Genomic DNA, 20,360 nt, shown 5'->3' with positions numbered 1-20,360 from the left:
TTAAAACCTTCCCAATAATAATTCTCAGGCATTAATACAAGATCTGATTGCTGTCATATATGCTTTGTGTTTTCAACTGTAACTCTATATACTTGCACAAATTGGGTGTTTTTCATGGTTTGGGTTTACTAAATGTGGTTATATGTGCTTATACTATTAAAAGAAAACTGCAATTACAGTTTATTTTACATTGTTCTGTCCTGGACAGTTTTCTTCAGATTTCAGACCCTGGAAACCAGCCAATGACTTTGCGATGGGGGATCCTTTAAACGAACGGACTTCCGGAAGTGCCACATCAAAAGACACACCCTCTGCAGCAGCAAGAGCATTTCCTGTCTCTTCGTGGGAAAGTATACTTCGTGAAGGCTATAAAACATCGGAAATACCTCGCGAACATCCAGGAGCTGAAAAACAAGTTTCTTATCTGATCGACAAGGGGCCTAGTACACTAAAACCTCAAACAAAGGAATACCAAGACCTCGAGTTACAGCAGAAGATGAATCCGACCTCTGATGTCATGCCAGTTGCAACGGAGGTCCAAATTAACTTTCTGAAGCAGGCAAACTCTTGAAAACCATCAAAAAGGTAGATTTTGCTTCTTTTTTTGTTGTGACAGAATATCTAGACCCATCGACTGTGAATATTAATGTATTAGGGTACTTCATTTGAAATTTTATTTGTTTTTCAATAAGAAACTTGCAGTAGGGAGACAGTGATTGTCTGGCTTGTCTAATTTGCAGAGGCAAGTCCTGAGCCAAAGAAATTTTGTTGTTTTTCCACATAATGAAGCCTCCATTTTTCTTTACAGTTAATAGTATTTTGTTGACATCTTGGTAGTTAAGAATTTTAACATAAACAGGTCTTGGTATATTCGAAACCTGAGATTCCCTCAGAGCTCTATGGGCACTCTCTATTATTATTTGTTTAGCTGTATCAGAGTCATTGAATAATGTTATAAATATTTGTGTGATAGATGGATTAAATCATTATACTGTACAGTTTCCGGCATTCCTCTGATGATTATATAATTTCTCCTGGATCTCGCCTCCAGATCAACAATTTTAGCTTGAATAGAGTGAATGTTCAGATCATGTGCATCAGCTTTTTTGGCAAGCAATGTTAGTTTGTCTTCATTCTCAGTTATTCTAGCTTCAGATTTGTCCATTCTTTCCAGAATTTGACTACAGGAAATTCCAAAGTATTATACTTGATTAGATAGCTCTTTCAAAGCTTCTTGAATAGGTAGCAAAGCAGTTTTAATATCTTCCATGTTCGCCAGTTGGCCTGGTTTATTTTTAATCCCTGGCTTTACATGTTCCTGCTGTTTTGTAATTTTCTGTCTTTTCGAGTTTAAATCTTTTTCCGGTGATTGAAGTTCTGAAAGTTTGGTTTTCGTAGTTGTTGTGTCCATGTTTTTGTCTTCTTTTGACATTATATACCAGTACTGGAACTTAATATAGCTTGATTGTAGATAGGCCAACTGAAATGAACACACGGTTCCTTTGTTTGAGACTCTCTTCAGTGTCAGTTAATCTGTTATAATCCTGTTAAATTCTTTAATTTTCCTGGTTCATTCACCTCTTGAAGGATACTTAAATGAAGTTAAAGTTGTTTTACCAAAAATTGTTGTTAAATAGATTGTAATATAGCTTCAGGGTTAGATTTTCCTCAGGATATATGAAGAGCTGTAGATTAGTAGTGTTCACAGAATGGCAGCCATCTTTTGTCACTATGTATTGCACTGTTGTGATTATTTTTGCTGCTTGTGTATCTCTGTTACCTTTAAACTACAACAAAAAGAAAAAAAAAAATCTTGCTTTTTTCCCACTTTCTGAAAGTTAAGAAAGTTCAGTTACAGATTTGCTGTTCTGAACTGTTTGGAAGTTTCTAGAAGGCCAGTGCTTGCTTGGGCTAAAGGGAAGTCTCTGTGTTCACCAGTGGGAGTGGTTAACACTGAACACCCTGCTTGTACCTGGAGGAGTGGTTACTGCCTAGAAGCTGTAGTTTTATTGGCCATTTTGGGTCAATTCTAAACTCTTTGATCTGTCTCTCTTAAAACCTGGCTGCCTCGTGGTTTTGGCATCTTTTCAGGCTTGCTAGTTGTTGCTAAAGCACCTACCAAGGGGAGAAAACGCTGAGAGAAGAAAATGATTTTAAGTATTTTCTTCTGATTTTTTGTTAAGTTTTACTGCTTTGCCGCCTACTTTTTGGCATTTTCCGGCTTGCTAAAGTTTATATCTGTAACAGTAACAGTACTTGGAACACGTCTAGAGCCTGTTTACTGTATTTCCTGTGTTGCACTTAATTTAAAATCTTTTTTTTTCTCTAAAAACTGTGCTTTACCTGATTTTGGCCTAGCACTCAAGTGTGGGGTCATTTATTGCACTGTTGTGATTATTTTTGCTGCTTGTGTATCTCTGTTACCTTTAAACCACAACAAAAAGAAATAAAAATCTTGCTTTTTTCCCACTTTCTGAAAGTTAAGAAAGTTCAGTTACAGATTTACTGTTCTGAACTGTTTGGAAGTTTCTAGAAGGTCAGTTCTTGCTTGGGTTAAAGGGAAGTCTCTGTGTTCACCAGTGGGAGTGGTTAACACTGAACAGCCTGCCTGTCCCTGGAGGAGTAGTTACTGCCTAGAAGCTGTAGTTTTAATGGCCATTTTGGGTCAATTCTCAACTCCTTGATCTCTCTCTCTTAAAACCCTACAACTCTCTTTTTGCGCGGTTTTGCGCACTGAGCAATGTCGGGCAGCACCACCTAAACAGGTTTAAACTATTCCAGGCTCCACAAAGTCTGCTCTTCACCTTTTCCCTTAGAACTGTTCAAACTCTCAAAGTAATCACTCTATTCTCTTTCTAAAGCCCTGCACTAGCTCAGCTCTTATAAGGAAACACTAACTAACTAAAGCACTACACTCTCCTTGACTTCTCATAAATATTTGGCTCCCGATTGGTCCTTCCTGATCAAGTGAAAAATCAGTTCCCTTCCCTAATCTGATCAGGAAAAAACAGTTCCCTATACTAATCCGGTATGTCCAAGGGTCATTTTCAAGGTTACTCCCCAGTCCAGCTGGTGAATCTGGGAATTTTGAGGCAATGTTACAATTTCCTTATGTACACAGACAACCCTCTCCTCCTTCCAACAAACTCTAATACATGTGAGAGATGCAGCTACACAGCCAAACTGGAGGCAGAGCTCTCTCAACCCAAGACTAGCACAGTCAGTCAGAAGGAAAAGGTAACCACCCACACCACAAATCCAGTCTCACACAGACCTATTGCATCTGCATACCCAACACATAAACACACAAAAACATACTCGGAGGCTCTAAATAAAAATCTGCCTAAACAGCAAAGACCTCCTAAGCAGACATCCAAGCAAAAGCCACCCCTCAACAATACCCACGAATCACATATCTCACAAATCAGTGTGCCTCACAGTCACAGCCCTTAAGGCCAAACAACACATCAAATACACTTGTTATAGGGGACTCTATTGTCCGGCACACTGACGTCCCGCTCACCAGACTGAACAAGGAGAAGGTCACTGTAAGCTGCCTGTCGGGTGCCAGGATCCACTACATAACGCAAGCACTCAGGTCACTCCAAAGCAAGTACAAGTATGACTCCGTCATTGTCCATGCTGGTGTGAATGACCTGAGATGTACCTCCCTGGACTACATGAAAAGAGACATAGAGGAGCTCTCTGACCATGTAGCCCAGGCTGGTATGACCCTGACCTTGAGTAGCATCTTGCCCTCACCAAGAATGATGCCACAGTATAAAGACAAAATGATCAGTTTCAACAATTGGCTAAAGTATTGGTGTCATTCAAAGGGGATCCAGTGTCTGTCAGCCTGGGATGACATGCTCGACAAGCCACGTTGCTTAGGGACGGCTTGCACCTGTCACCCTTAGGCTTTCGTATACTGGCCAAGGCTCTTGCCACCCCCATAGTGCCTTTTTTAGGTAAGGCTCAAAGGACAAACCCACCTCCATAGACAACCCAAGGTTAAAAAAACTAAAGGTAATGCTACTCAATGCCAGAAGTCTAAACCTCAAGATGCACACACTCGAGGCTCTCCTCAGTATGGAGAAAATTGATGTCTGTGCAGTAACAGAAACCTGGTTCAAGGCTCCTGAGAGCACCCCAGCACTACCAGGTTATAACTCATACCATGAGTTTTGGCCCCAAAACTCGGACCGAAGCACAAAAGGAGGGGGAGTGTCTATATTCATCAAAGATACCTACACCTCCAGGTTAGTGGCACTGCATGAAGCATCGGAAACCATCCATGTGCAACTAACAGCTGGCAAAACTGCCTTTCAGTTTGTAGCCTGATACAGAACACACTCCCTATTACAGGAACCCCACTTAGCATTCCTGAGAACAATGGAGAATATGAAGGTCTCTCCAAACACTATGTTATTGGGTGACTTCAACTACCCAAACATTGACTGGGAAAACTACTCAATCCCAAACACCCTCGCCCATCGGTTCCTTGAATTTATAAACTCTAATGCGATGGAACAACTGGTCACCCCTCCCACAAGAGGGAACAACATATTGGACCTGGTTGTCACCAACATGGGGACTCTATGTTCCACACCAGAGGTAAACCCCTCATTGGTAAGATCAGACCATAAACAAATTTCCTTGGACATCCATATCCCGTCCCCACCCCCAGCCAAGGAAATCACTGTAAAGAATTTCTCAAAAGCCAACTTTGCACTTCTCAAGACTGAAGTGGAATCTTCAAAGCCCCCGGGCCAGAGGATAATACAGCCCAATCCGCAGAATCCTTTACAAATGCATTCTATGAGCACCTGCAGGAATGCATGGATCATGCTATCCCAAATAAAACCAAGACTCACTCCTCCAAAAACAGGAGACTGGTCTGGTGGACCCCGGCCATAAATAAGCTATACAACAGAAGGAGGAAGCTACTACATGACAGAGCAAAATCCCAAAAAGGGAAGGCATCTGTGATCAGTATTAGCAGGAAACTTCGATCCCTCATAAAATCATCAAAGGCCAGTTTTGAAAGAAAAGTTGCCCTAGACACTAAAGATAATCACAAGGCCTTCTTTAGTTATGTCAGGAATATGGGTGGAAACTCCCAGATATGCTCTGAATTGTTGCATAACGGTACAAAATATACTGAACCTGCAGACATAGCCAACATCCTGGCAGACAGATTCAGCACAAACTTCTCCCCCCCTTCCCCCCAAAGGAGCAAATGCCTATCCCAACTGAATGTAACCTCCCTGACATCACAGATGCACAGGTGAAAGCTGCCCTCTCCAAAGCAAAAAAACACAGCATCTATGGGACCAGACGGTGTCCCAGGCTGTGTCTTACATGAGCTCCAAGAAGAACTGAACCCTCACATTAAGTCACTGTTCAAACTTAGCCTTACTACAGGATATGTACCCAAAGAATGGCGTACAGCTACAGTGGTCCCACTCCACAAAGATGGTGCCACAATGGACCCCGGGAACTATCGCCCCAAAGCATGACTAGTCTGGCCTGTAAAGCTATGGAGCATATTATCATGGAACTCATAAACAAAGACATTGGGAGTCTCAAGACACTGGACCCTACCCAATTCGGCTTTGTTAAGGGCAGATCATGCCTCTTAAACCTAGTTGATTTCTTTGAAACAGTTACCAAAGCCATAGATGAGGGCAAGGTAGTCCACACAGCCTACCTGGTCTTTGCAAAAGCCTTCGACACAATACCCCACTTGGGTATCATAAATAAGCTTACCAGCTTAAATATCAACCCCTATATCACAAGATGGGTTGCAAACTGGCTCAGAGATAGTACCCACATGGTCAGAATCGCAGGTGCCATGTCCGAATCCAAACCAGTTACAAGTGACATCCCACAGGGCTCAGTTCTGGGACATCTCTTGTTCAGTATATACTTCTCTGAGGTTCAGGCTAACACGGGGGGATTATGGCTGACAAAGTTCGCAGATGACTGCAAACTGGGGACCATAATCGAATCTCCATCTGACACAAGCATCCTCCAAAAGGGTCTCACAGAGATGGATGCTTGGTGCCAGAGCCACGGCCTCAAGCTAAATGCTAAAAAATGCATAGTCATCCCCTTTGGGAAAAACAAGGTGCCCACAAATTACCACATAGGTGGTAATCCATTAAGTACGGAAGAAGTAATTAGAGATTTGGGGACCACCGTAGATAGTAATCTCTCCTTTGATAATCACGTTGACAAAGTGGTTAGAAAGACCTTCTATATAGCCCACCTTATCATGAAAGAGTTCGCATCTAGATCAAGAGAGGTCATTGTGCCCCTCTACTCGTCACTCAGCAGGCCCATAATTGAATACAATGCCCCTTTTGGGATGTACCTTATCCGACATCTGCAGCAACTGGAGAGACCCCAAAAGTACCTCACCAAGAGGATCATGGGCTACAAACAGATGTCCTATGCAGCTCGACTAAAGAAACTCCAGCTTAACTCAGTTGCTTATCGCCTACTCAGAGGCGATCTATGCCTGATGTACAAAGTTATGTCAAACCCAGAATTAATGGACATGCTCCACCTCAAAAAATCCAAGTCCCTTAGAGCTACACACTCCAGGGACTTAAACCTCAGCACAAAAATAAATAGGACATGCTGGAGGGACAGATTCATTTCCCCTCACTCTGGAATAGAATCCCAATTCATGTTAGACACAGCCCCTCGCTGACCTTCTTCAAGCGAAATCTGGACGCGTGGATGGGAAATTGCAAATTCACCCCTGGGATCTCTTCTGTGTCCCTGCTAGACAGAGGCACAGTAAACTAATCTTAAAAGGGTACCTTTTGTGACCTACTTTACAGAGGCACAGTAGGCTAACCAAATATGGAGGCGGAAGCCAAATACACTCTGGCTAGGCTTATAAATGCCCTAGGGCAGATAGCCTAGTATCTACCTATGAACCTATGAACATTTTAAATTTATCATTTAAGTGTACTTTCCTGTTTTGTTTTGTTTTGTTTTTCTTTTATGTAGGGGTTTATATTTTAATGGACTGTCATTAGACTTAAATGTACTTTTAAACAGGGACACACTTTTTCCCTGTCAGTTTAAAGGTCATTGAAAACCATTTTTTCTGTGGAGAAAGTGATTATTTTACTTTTTGGAAGTTATCAAAGTGCTTTTTACTATGTTTTTATGGGGCAAAAGTGACTTTTAACAACTTTAAATTTTCAATTGATTTTGCTGCTTCTTTTTTCCTAGGAAAGAGGCACAATTTTCGACTTGATTATGGGTCAAACTATTGGTCCCACGTTCAGTCCTTCTTCTAGCCACACAAAAAGAAAATAATTAAGCAAACATCCGTTGCCACCACAGCAGGTTAATGATTTACCTCAGTTACTGGTGTGTGACTTTGCTGTGGTTAAAGCTGGTTCCTTGGATCATTTATCTTTTACCCCCAGATCTCTCTGGTGTAGCACCTACTGTCACTATGGACTAGGGGTTAGCCACATCTTCTGCAGTTGCTGGGATGCCATCAGTGGGAATGGAGAGACACTTTTGTTAGTCCTGGGAGAGGAATCAATGAAGCCTTCCCTGTCTAGTCAGAATGTTTTGCCCGTCTTTGGGGAAGCTGCTTTTGCAATTAATAACACTGTTGGCCCCCTTTTTCCTGTCAAAAAGAAACCATTTCCAATGTCCAATTTTTTCTGCTCGGGAGTAATTTTCCTCAGGGTCTAATTCAGGCTATTGATCCTTCTTATAAGGTGATTTCTGGTAAAAGAAAAAAGTGTGCTTCTGTTCCTGAAGATATTCAGGATTCTGAATCTGGGCAGGAAGATGAAGGGACAGATGCAGGCATTTCTACTCCAACTTCTGATTCAGAGTCAGTGAAGAGCTTAGTATCTGAGTCTTCCTGTGGGGATTTCTCTTTCTCTAAGACCATTTCCAGAATGTGATGATGTTTTCAGTGGAGTTACAAAAGGAATTTCCAATACCTTTACCTATCCCTCCTGTGCTTGTCAGCATTGGCGGATGTGTTTGTCACTGCATGCAATTTTCCTGATAGCCTGCTACCCATAAAAAGACATATAAATTATATAAAGTTCATCAGGCTTTTTAAGTTTTTATATACTCATATCAAACCTGAACTAACAGCTATAGCTTTAGTTAATCCTTATACAGTTAAACATTCACTCAATTCCAAATCAAAACACTCTGATAAGGACTGGGAAATAATTAAGTATGGGAAAAATTGTATGCTTCTGCAACTTTGATTTTTCTGAATTTTGAATTGTTAGGGTCATACGTTAACGTTTATTTTAACGAATTGAGAAAGTATGAGGAATGTTTTGTCACCACTTTCTTCTTGTGAGGAAAATGAGTTTCAAATTGTTTCTTCCATATTACATGTCAAAACTCACTGTTTAAAGTGCATGTATGACTCTGCTGATACTTCTTCCAGGGCTAAGGACACTGGTAATGTTTTGAGGAGGTTTGCCTCGATGATGCATTCTCAGAGCCTCACAGATAATGTGAAAAAATGAAACTTTAAATACTCCTTTGGATAGAGATTTTGTTTTTGGTCCTTCTGCTGCATAGATTTTCAAAAAGTGTGATGAGAGGTAGAAGTTGATATGGGGAATCACTAAGATTCTTCAGCATTCATTTTCCAAAACTTTCAAAGAATTCTCTAACCCTTTGTCCAGTTTTTGCAAAAAACAAAATAAACAGTCTCAGTAAAATGCTGCTAAACAAACATTTAAGAAACAGTGGCAAGGAGGTTCCAGAAAGACTACAGGAACTCTCCGAAAACAAAGGACATTCCAATAGGTCAGAATGACTATTTAAGGTACTGGGTTTTCTCTCCAACCATGTCAGTCCCTTATCTCTTCCAGAAAATCTGAATCTCCACTTCTCCCTTTGACAAAATGTAGTTTCAGACAAATGAGTTCTGAAGATCATTCACCATGCTTACAAATTGCAGTGGGAGGAAATATGCCCTTTCCAGGTGGTAATTGCTCATCTGCTAGATCAGACACCTCTATTTACTGCTGTCCTTCAAAATATGTTGTCTGTGGAAGTAATACAAACAATTCATACTTCTCAGTTTGGGAAAGGTTTTTACTCAAGGATGTTTTGGGTACCAAAGAAAGAAAATTCCTGGAGACCAGGTCTGGATCTTTCTTTCCTAAACAAATTTGAGTTCAAGATGATGTCACTTCGCAACCTGTTACCTCTTCTTCCTCATTTAAGTTTCCTGGTAACACTAGATTGAAATGATGCTTATCATCACACCGCTACTCATCCACATTTCAGGTATTTTGTTAAGGTTTTATGTGTCTGGATCACGTTATCAGTTCTCTGCCTCACCATTTGGACTATCCACTGCTCCAACATTGTTCACAAAATGTCTAGCTCCAGTTATAGCTAATTACAGGCTACAAGGTCTGCAAATTTTGCATGTTAAAATTACTTGCTTATCTTTGCAGAGGTTTTTCTAAAGTGTCCGAACCTGTCACTTGGATGAGAACCTTTTACATAAGCAGGGGTTCCAAGAGAACAGTCAAAAGTCTTTCTGATTCCATCACACAGGATTGTGTTCCCGGAATGTCTGCTAGATACCTCAGTTCTAAAAGCATTTCTTCCACAGGAAAAAATGAGGGGGGGGGGGTTCTTCCAAGATTTTATAAATATGTGCAGAGTTCCTCAAGTAGACCTTTTTGCCTCCTCTCTAAACAATTTGCTGGCAAAATTCTGCTCTGGGGCTCCATGCAAAAAGGCCTTGAAGTCAGATACCTTTTCATTTCCTTGAACAGGAATGTTCCTGTATGCTTACTTTATTTATTTGCATTTGTTTTCCAGCATAGCACAGTGATCTCCATGGACCTTTTTCACACTCATCCAGGGAGCAGTGTCTGGTTAAGTGACCTGCTCAGAGTCACACAGTTAGGCAATGGAAGCTGAGTGAATCAAACCTTGCACCACTGGACCACAGGAAATAGCTTAACAGCTCCTTAATCATCTAAGCCAACTGACAGACATGCTTTACCACCCTTTCTACTGATATCCAGGGTACTTGTAAAGATTTAGAAAGAAACCCTCACGATCACTTTGGTGACTCACTTCTGGCCCAGACAACTGTGGTTTTCTTTTCTTTTGGATAGGCCAGGGGCAATTACAACAAGCTTCCTCACAGAATGGATCTACTCCAACAGAAAGGGGAGTTTGATACATTACACCCCCAATCAACTTCAACTGACTGCATGAGTGATATGGTCCAAATTCCCTTTAGACTCCTGCTCACTGAGGACGTACAGCAGGTACTAATGGAGGCAAGACAGCCTGCTACCAGAACATCATATATTAGCAAATGGAAAAGGTTTTCTAGTTGTTGTAAACAACATTACCAGCAGCCATTCAGGGATAGCGATTCTCTGGTTTTACAATATATGTTTGAGTTACTATCCTTTGGACTTTCTAACTCCACCATCAAGGTTTATTTATTCACTGTTTCAGCATGTCTGCTCACAGATCCCCCTCTTTCAATGCATTCTCATGCCAAAATGTTTTTGAAAGGGGTTTTGTATAAGAGACCTGAAAGAAAATGGATGGCTCCTCCTTGCCATCTTAATGTTGTGTTAAAGAAGGTAACACTTTCTCCATTTGATCCAGATCATCAGGATGACTTGAGGTTCTTAACATGGAAAACTATTTTACTGACTGCTCTGAACTTTGCAAGAAGAATATCTCAATTGCAAGTCTTTTTTACAGAGACAGAGTTTCTTAGAGAACTAATCATTCTTTTATGTCTAAAGTGGTATCTGAGTTTACTTTAAGGCAAACTATCCAACTCCCTGATTTCTTTTCAGAATCTAAAAATGTGGGAGAAAGGATTCTCCATACCTTAGATGTCTACATTCAACTTACATACTATCTTGACAGAACAAAATCTTTCGGATCGTCTGATCACTTGAACATGCTTGTGTTGGCAAGAAAAAGGGACAACCTATTTCAAAGAGACTATTTCCAAATGGTTGTGACAGACTATTACCTTTTGTTATTCTCACCACAACAAAACTATTCCATGCAGGGTCAAGGCTCACTTTATTAGGAATTTGGCTTCATCTTATGGCTTATTGGAAAGGATTGGATTCTAGAAGTATTCTAGAAGCAGTGACTTGGTCCATTGTAGATACTTATATAATGTGCTACAAGCTCGATTCCTTTTCTAGGTCTAGATCAGGCTTTGCTAGGACCATTCTCCAGTTGCTCCTGGACCATTTCCCTTTCACCTCTCAGATGTTGTAAGCTAGGAAAATCTACACATATAGCTAAGGCTGCTGCAGCAGTTATCAGTTTGATAAACATAGTACAGTGGTGTGAGTAAACTTACCATTGCGGCGGCTTATTACAGATTTTTGTATACATAATAGTTCAACAGTGTATCTTTGTACAAACTGCTGGATTAGCTAAAGCTTATTAACACTTAGCTGAGTGCAGTGTTTGGGTGGGATTGTAGGTTTCATCTGCTATAATGTCTGGATATCATGAAATCTAATGCAGACATTTATGAGCATTATTTATTAGGTGAGGTCTAGTTTGTTTTTAAGAAATGCTAAGATTATTTCATTAGGAGGATATAGTGGTAGGTTTTAACTGGACAGCCTAGGATTAACTTAATAGTTTTCTGATAAGTTTGTTCCAATTTTGGAATAAGGGTATTTTTGAGAAGCCTGTAAGTTAGGCTGCCACAGACTAGTTTGGAACTGGGTCAGAGACTAGTCTTTCCTTTTGTTATAGGAGATAGGTAGTGCCTTATCCTATATAAGATGTAAACAGATGTATTATATTTTTTAGTTGTGTGCATCTGTTCTTCAAATGAGGGGTTGTCATCTAAGAGTATGTACTGAGGGGGTCTCATTAAATAACCAAAGAGGCATTTCAGCAAACACCTCTTCAGTAACACATACTGAACGAACACACTAAACTGTGATCATTCAGAACAGCGATTTCTTTCCCTGGGGAAAGAAATCACTTGGCCATCCCTATAAGTTTGCCATTTTCCCCACTGTAGTGCGATCTCGGAGTTGGTATATTTAGTTAGGGGGGGGTGTGGGGGAGGCTGAGCCCCCCACTTTGTTATGTTTGTAGTAATGCTTTTTTGTTTTTAGACAAGCGATTTCTTTCCCAGGAAAAGAAATCTCTGATGTCAGCATTCTTGATTTTATGTGTTCACTGTGTATGTGTTGCCGAAGAGGTGTTCGCTGAAACGCCTCTTCGGTTATTTAATATAGACCCTACTGAGGTATGGAAATGTGTGTGTATACAGCATTTTATTGCACAATGCTGTAGAAATCTGAGGATTGGAAGATTATGTGTTGCTGTAGTGATTAAAAAACTGTAGAATTCAGTTGATCGCTGAATTCTACTGTTTAGCATTTAATATAAGTGGGAGCTTATTAACTATTTCTCTAGTATAACAAAGCCTTATTGAAGATGTTTTTCTGCTAAATAGTGACATTTATCTGCACATAGTAGAACTGCATCATTTTTGTACAGAATGAACTTTACATATTTCATCTTCTATTTTATTTAGTTTACATAAGAGATGAACAAAAGGGATCCATAAATGATCCTTGTGAAACAGGGTCTATATCACGTTGTCGAACTCTTAAAAGTTCGAACATCACATGGTCGACACCATATGATCGAACTTTTAAAAGTCAAACGTTTCAATGGAGATGTCCGTTCAGTGCAGAATGGGAAGATTTACCTTTTCTGCACTGTAGTGAGATCTCAGAGTTGGTATATATAAAGAGTGGGGGGGTGCTTGCCCCCCTGCTTAAACCGTTCAGGTAGGTTTTTTCTTTGATTTATTTTTTTTTATTACATTTTTGAACTTTTAAAAGTTTGATCATATGGTGTCGACCATATGAAGTTTGAACTTTTAAAAGTTTGATTATGTAATACAGTCGCATGAAGCACCTTTACTCATAATGTATTCAGATGATTGCTTTTATGCCTCATTTAACTGTGTATTTTCTATCTAAGTAATGTTTAATTAAATCTATATAGGTATATGTCCTAAAAACATCTGTATTAAGCTGACATTAAATCAGATTTAAAAATCATATACATTTCTCCACAAATGAAGTATTTTATGTGACTGGATAAATGACACAACAACCCCCCCCTACTGGCAAGACCAAAATGGACAGTCCAGGTTCAACCAAGAGCTATATATAGAATCTATAAGATGGAATGAGATTTTAGCTGCATGTGTACCTGGTAGCTCAAATAAAATAGATTGCAAAATTTGCAAAAAAATGTGCTCTCTCTCTCTCTCTCTCTCTCTCTCTATATATATATATATATATATATATATATATATATATTCATCAAAGAGTGTGACAGCAAGCAGGAGGGAACTCTATTTCTCATTCATCTGACAACAAAGTTCATAGAAAGACTTTCCCAATGAAACCTTTAACAGTGCTTTTAAAGGAAAATGATTGAGAGACAGAAAAGACAGGCACACGAGCTGACTAACAGAATCAGTAATACCTTGAACCAGAGTCTGGTGATTGGAGATGAAGATGATCAGCATGAAGAATAGTAACACTGAAATTATTGAGAAAATGGGGACTATAAAGCATCAGTTACATTTGTGAAATATGGCATTGCAAGAAAAAAGAAACCCTATGGCTGTCATCATCATGAAGAACAGGTCATTTAAAAAAGAAGTTATGTACTCACCATAACATTCCATCTGTGTTCATAGGTTCATAGGTAGGTACTAGGCTATTGGCCCTGGGGCCTATACAAGCCCAGCCAAAAAGGTACCCTGGCTTTTGCCACCCAGGAAAATTATTTTCCTGTGCCACTGTCTAGCAGAGCCACAGAGGTGATCCCTGAAGTGAATTTCCTATTTCCCATCCAATCATCAAGATTTTTCTTGAAGAGTGCTAATAAGGAGCTTTGTTTGATATAGATAGGTAGTTTATTCCAGAGTATGGGAAGTCTCTGGGACAGGAATCTATCCCTCCGGTGTGTTCTGTTTAATGTGGTGACAAGGTTTAGGTCCCTAGAGCGTGTAGCTCGGAGGGATTGGGATTTCTTTAAGTGGAGCATGTCCAACAGCTCTGGGATTGACATAGCTTTGTAGGTTAGGCAGAGATCACCTCTGAGTAAGTGATATGTGACGGAGTAAAGCTGGAGTTTTTTGAGATGGTCTGCGTAGGGCATCTGTTTGAGGCCAGTAATCTTCTTTGCGAGGTATTTCTGCGGCCTTTCCAGTTGTTGTAGATGTCTTGTGAGGTACATACCAAAAGGGGCATTGTACTCTATAATGGGTCTAATGAGTGATGAGTAGAGGGGAACAATGACCTCTTTTTTTCTGGATGATAAACCTTTTGTGATGAGGTGTGCCACGTAGAAGAATTTCCTGACTACTGTGGCAATGTGATCATCAAAGGAGAGACTACTGTCCACGTGTGTCCCAAGGTCTCTTATCACACTTTCAGTGTTAAGTATACTACCGCCTATGTTGTAGTTCATTGGTACAGAGGTTTTTACCAAAGGGAATGACAATGCACTATTTGGCATTGAGCTTGAGGCCATGGCTTTGACACCAGGCATCTGTCTCAGTGAGGCCCTTTTGTAGGATGTCCACATCATTAGGAGTTTCGATTATGGCTCCTAGTTTGCCATCATCTGCGAACTTCATTAGCCAAAGACCTTCTGTGTTAGCCTGTACTTCAGAGAAGTAGATACCAAACAGGACAGTACCCAGGACTGAACCCTGTTGTACTCCACTTGTCACTGGTCTGAAGTCGGATTTGGAGTCTGCTACTTTCACAGTGTGGGTTCTGTCAGTGAGCCAGTTGGCAACCCATCTTGTGACACAGGGATTTATATCTAGTTTAGTGAGTTTATCTATAATTCCAGAGTGAGGGATGGTGTCAAAAGCCTTGGCAAGATCTAGATAGGCTGTGTGAACCACCTTACCCTTGTCTACGGCTTTGGTAACTGCTTCAAAGAAGTCTATCAGGTTTAGGAGACATGATCTGCCTTTTACAAACCTGAACTGGGTGGGATCCAGAGTTTGGAGATTACCAATATCTTTGTTTATAAGTTCCATGATGATACGTTCCATGGCCTTGCAGATCAGGCTCGACAGGCTAATGGGGCCATAGTTCCCAGGGTCTGTGGGGGCTCCCCCCTTGTGAAGTGGGATAACCATTGCTGTGAGCCATTCAGCAAGCACAGAGCCTGAGGTGAGGCTATGATTGAACATGGTACTTAGGTGGCGTGCCAGTTCGTTCTGTAGTTCGTGTAGAATACAGCCTGGGATGTTGTCTAGTGCCATGGATTCTGTGTTCTTGGCTTTGGAGAGTGTGGTTTTTACCTGTGCTGCCGTAATTGCATGAACTTTGCATTCTTCCGGTATAGAGATGGGCTCTTTAGGGGGTGAGAGGGGGGTAAAGTTAGCACTGAACCTATCTGCCAGGATGTTGGCAATATCAGTTGGGTCTGTATATTTAGTGGCATTGTGCTGTAACTCAAAGCAGATCTGAGTGTTGCCATTGAGATTTTTGACATAGCTATAGAATGCTTTGTGGTTGTCTTTAGAATCAGTGGCGATTTTGTTTTCATAACTAGCTTTGGAGGATTTTATCAGGGATCGCAGCTTCTTAATGAGGCTGACCAGGGAGCTCCTCCACTCGTGGGATTTTACTGTCTTTTGCAAGTGTTTCTTCCTTCTGTTGTACAGTTTGTTAATGGCAGGGGACCACCAGATTGGCTTCCTTTTTTTGGAGGATAATGTCTTGGTTCTGTTTGGGATAGCACGATCCATGCACTCATATAAGTGCTTATAAAGTGCAATTGTGTAGGATTCAGTTGTCGTAACTGTATTGTCCATCTGCATGGGTGTCATGAAGTTCACCACTTCTGTCTTAAGAAGCATGAAGTTGGCTTTGGAGAATTTTTAAGAAGCATGAAGTTGGCTTTGGAGAATTTTTTTACCATGGTTTCCTCAATGGGGGGTGGAGGCAGGATGTGGATATCTAGGGTAATTAGCTTATGGTCGGAGCGGACCAATGAGGCGTTGACTTCAGGTGTGGAACACCGGTCACTCATATTGGTAATGACTAGATCCAGGATATTGTTGCCCCTGGTGGGGGTGTGGATAAGTTGATCCAGGGCATTGGAGTTTATGAATTCCAGAAAGCGTTGAGCGAAGGAGTTGGTACATGAGTAGTTTTCCCAGTTAATGGTGGGGTAGTTGAAATCGCCCATTATTAGGGTGTTTGGTTGAACCATAATATTTTCCAGTACATCAAGAAAGGAGGAGTGGGAATCCTGGGGCATGGTGGGTGATCTGTAGCAAGCTACAATTTGGATTGGAGTTTTGCCCAGAGTTAGTTGCACTTGGATAACCTCGGCTGCATTATGCTGAGCAACTAGCCTGGAGGTGTGGATATCCTTAATGAATATGGGCACACCTCCGCCTTTGGTGTTCCAGTCCAGGTTACATGGCTGAAAAGTGTGGTATAAGTTATAGCCTGGTAGTGCAGGGGTGCTGTCTGGAGCCTTGAACCAGGTTTCAGTCACTGCACAGATATCGATGTTCACCATTTTAAGGAGTGCCTCGAGTGAGTGCATTTTGAGATTTAGACTTCTAGCATTGAGTAGCATCACCCTCAGTTTTTGCTTGCCTGTTCCTGTTACGGTGGTGAATTTGTCATTTGAACCTTGCCTAAAAAAGGCACTATAGGTGCGACAAGAACCTTAGCCAGTATCCATAATCCCAGGGGTGACAGGTGCAGGCCATCTCTGGCAAAGCATTGTGGTCTGTCGACCATGTCATCCCAGGCAGACAGATACTGGATCCATTTAGAATGGCACCAGAAACATAACCAATTGTTGAAGTCAATCATTTTGTCCTTGTACTGCGGCATCATTCTGTGTGATGGCAGAATGCTACTCAGGGCTAGGGTCATACCTGCCTGGCCTACAAGAGATTTGGAGAGCTCTTCCATGTCTCTTTTCATGTAGTCCAGGGAGGTACATCTCAGGTCATTCAGACCAACATGGACAATGACAGAGTCATATTTGTACTTGTTGTGGAGTGACCTGAGTGCGTGGGTTATGTGGCAGATCCTGGCAGCTGACAGTAACCTTCTCCTTGTTTAGCCTGGTGAGTGGGTCCTCAGTGTGCCTGACTATAGACTCGCCTATGACTAGTGTGTTGGGTACATTGTTTTGCCTTATTGGCTGTGGTTGAGTGGCATACTGAGTCTGTGGGCTATGTGTCATTTGGGTTGTGTTGGGGGATGGAGGTTGCTTGCATTTCTGCTTTAGAGGTCTCTGTCGCTTGAGCAGATTATTATTGAGAGCCTCCGCAAATGTTTTGTGTTTCTATGTGTGGATTTTGGTGGTGTAGATTTAGTGAAACTATGTGATGAGTGTGGTGTGGTACAAGTGTTTACCTTCTCCTCTTGACTGTCAAGTTCAGTCTTGATTGGAGAGAGCTTTACCTCCAATTTGGCTAGATAAGTGCATCTCTCACAGGTTGTAGTGTTGGGTGATAGGAGGAGAGAGTTGTCTGTGTACATGAGGCAATTTCTACATTGCCCCAAGATGCCCACATTCATCAGACAGACAGGAGAGAACAATGGGAGCTGACCCTTGGTCATGCCTGAATAAAAAAAACTGCTTTCCTCTAGATAAGTGAGGAAAGTGAGTACAAGAGCTGATTTTCTCTAAGCAAGTGAGGAAAGTAAGTCCCAAAACGGTTTTCCTCTAGATAATGAGGAAGGTTGAGTGATGTAGTAATTAGTAGGTTATTTAGTGCTTACAAGTTCTGAACAAGTGCTGATCACGAATAAACAACTTCAAGTGCTAAAAGTAAGAATCTGTATCTGGACTAAACTAGTTACAGGAAAGGGGGGAAACAAGTGCAAATGGGGCTTTTTAATCAGAAAGTTGAGATTGATGGAAAAACTGCCCAAATGGCCAATAACTACAGTTTCTGGGCCAGAACCACTCCTTATGTGATAGCTAGGTTACCTAGTGCTTATCACTCCCACTGATAAACTAGAAGGCTTCCTTCCAACACAGAAAGCTTGGGGGGGCTCAGAAGCTTACATACGGTCCTGGATACAGCAAATCTGAATCTGGACTACACTAGTTACAGGAAAGGAATTGTCAGTCTTCATTTATCCTTGATGTATAGGACTCTGTTCCAACCTTCGGAACCATCTCGGCTCTTATAACAGATTGCGAGAACCAAAAACTCTCGAGTTAATCCCTGCCCAGAATGCCTTGTCTAGATTACCTCAGATCGAGTTTGCAGCTATAAAAGAAGACAGGAAAGACAGGTGTATTGCAATTGTAGAGGCTATGTCCTAGGTTATATATGAAATAACAGGTAACCAGGACTAGAGTTCAATTCTCCAAGAAGTCTAAATGAGGGGGAAGGTGGGTGGGATGTCAAGGAATAATGAAGATTGACAACACAGATGGAACATTATTGTGAGTTCATGACTTCTTTATCTGATGTTATCAATCTTCATTTATTCTTGATGTATGGGTCAGGGTCCACAGCTACCTTATATCCTGGGAGGCATTATGGAAGGATATTCCTGAGCACCATAGAGCCAAATGATGCTATTCCCCTGGAGACCAGATCCAATTTGTAATGAGTGCTAAAGGTATGCAGAGTAGTCCAGGTTGCTACTGCAAATATTTCATCCATGGAAGCCTTTGAGTGAAAGACAGAAGAAGTGGCTATTGTCCTAGTTGAATGTGCCCTCACTGGTGCTGGTAATTGGACATTTTTCTTACTGTAGATGAAAGTTATGCAGTCTCTTAACCATTTAGATAAAGTAACCTTTGAACTGGATGGACTCGAAAAGGAGACGAATAACTAATCTGACTTCCTAATGTCCTTTGTTCTGCTGAGATAAAAATGTAATTGCCTGTGAACATCTAACAGATGTAAACAATATTCCACCTTGTTAGAAAATTTAGGGAAGAAGACTAGTAAATCAAAAGGCTAGATACTGTTAGCTTCAGATACTACCTTAAGAAGAAAGGATGGGTTGGTCCTTAGTGAAACCCTGTCTTCAACAAAAATCAAATACGGAAGTTTTGAAGATAACACTCGACTCTCTTAAATTCTTCTGGCAGATGTAATGGCTACCAGAAAAAATGGTCTTCCATGAAAGGAACTTTAGGTCACAAGTAGCCCCCATCTCAAAAGGGGACTGGACCAAAGAATGTAGAACCATATTAACATCCCAAGGAATGAGACAATCCTTATAAGGAGGTTTTAACCTCAACGTTCCTTCTATAAACACTTTGCACAATCTGTGAGAGATTAATGAGTGCTCCTCGAAATCATCATGAAAGCTGGAAATAACATTTAGTTGGACTTTAATAGTAGAAGAAGAAGCTCCCATCAGGTTGAAGAGCAAGGTGATCCTCCTTGCTCCCTTCTGGCCTTGACAAGTTTGGTTCCTATTTCTTTGGCCTCACAAAATTCAATGTTCATGGACTCTGGATGCAGAGCCAGACCTCCTCTCCCATCCACAGGGACTAGTTCACCCCAGTCTCCAAAACCTCAAGCTTACAGCTTGGATTCTCCAATTGTGTTGATTGCCAGCCAAGATAACCTTTCCTTCCTAGTTCAAAAACTTTTGTTAGTATCCCGTAAGCCTTCCACCAGGAGACTTTATCACAGTAAGTGGAAAAGATTCTGTTTCTGAGCACATGATAAGGGTATTGATCCCTTCTGTGCACCAGTTGAAAAGGTGTTAGAATTTTTAGCTATGCTTTTTGAGTATTAGTGGAACAGGAGGAAAGTCATACAGCAGTCCCAAGGGCCAGTCGTGAAGAAGAGCATCTCTCAGGGACTCCCACTGAGGGAGAATTAGGGCAAAGTAGCTGCTGCACTTGTTGTTCAAGGGTGATGAAAACAGGTCGCAGCAAGGCTGGCCCTAGCAATGGAAAATCTTCTTCACCACTCTGGGATTAAGAGACCACTTGTGAGGGAGGAAGATGCATCTGCTCAACTTATCCGCTATCAAGTTCGAGCTCCCTGGGATGAGCTTTGCTATCAGAAAACAATTGGAAGAGATCACCCATTGCCATACTTTGAGAGCTCCTCAACACCCTGTTTGCTGATGTGCCTGCCTACTAACATATTGTCTGATTAAATCGCAATTGTTCCCAAAGGGAGGGCAGCTTGGAAGGCTTGTAATGCTAAAAGCACTGCCTTCAAGTCCAGAACATTGATATGCAAATCTGTCTCTGTCGGGAACCAAGTGCCTTGGACTGTTCTGCCCAGATAATGCCCCCCACCC

The sequence above is a fragment of the Protopterus annectens genome, chromosome 2.part2 (genome assembly GCF_019279795.1).
Source record: "Protopterus annectens isolate FY-2018-M chromosome 2.part2, PAN1.0, whole genome shotgun sequence".
Lineage (NCBI taxonomy): Eukaryota > Metazoa > Chordata > Ceratodontiformes > Protopteridae > Protopterus > Protopterus annectens.
The sequence above is the reverse complement of the archived record's forward strand: the minus strand, read 5'-3'. Positions refer to the sequence as shown.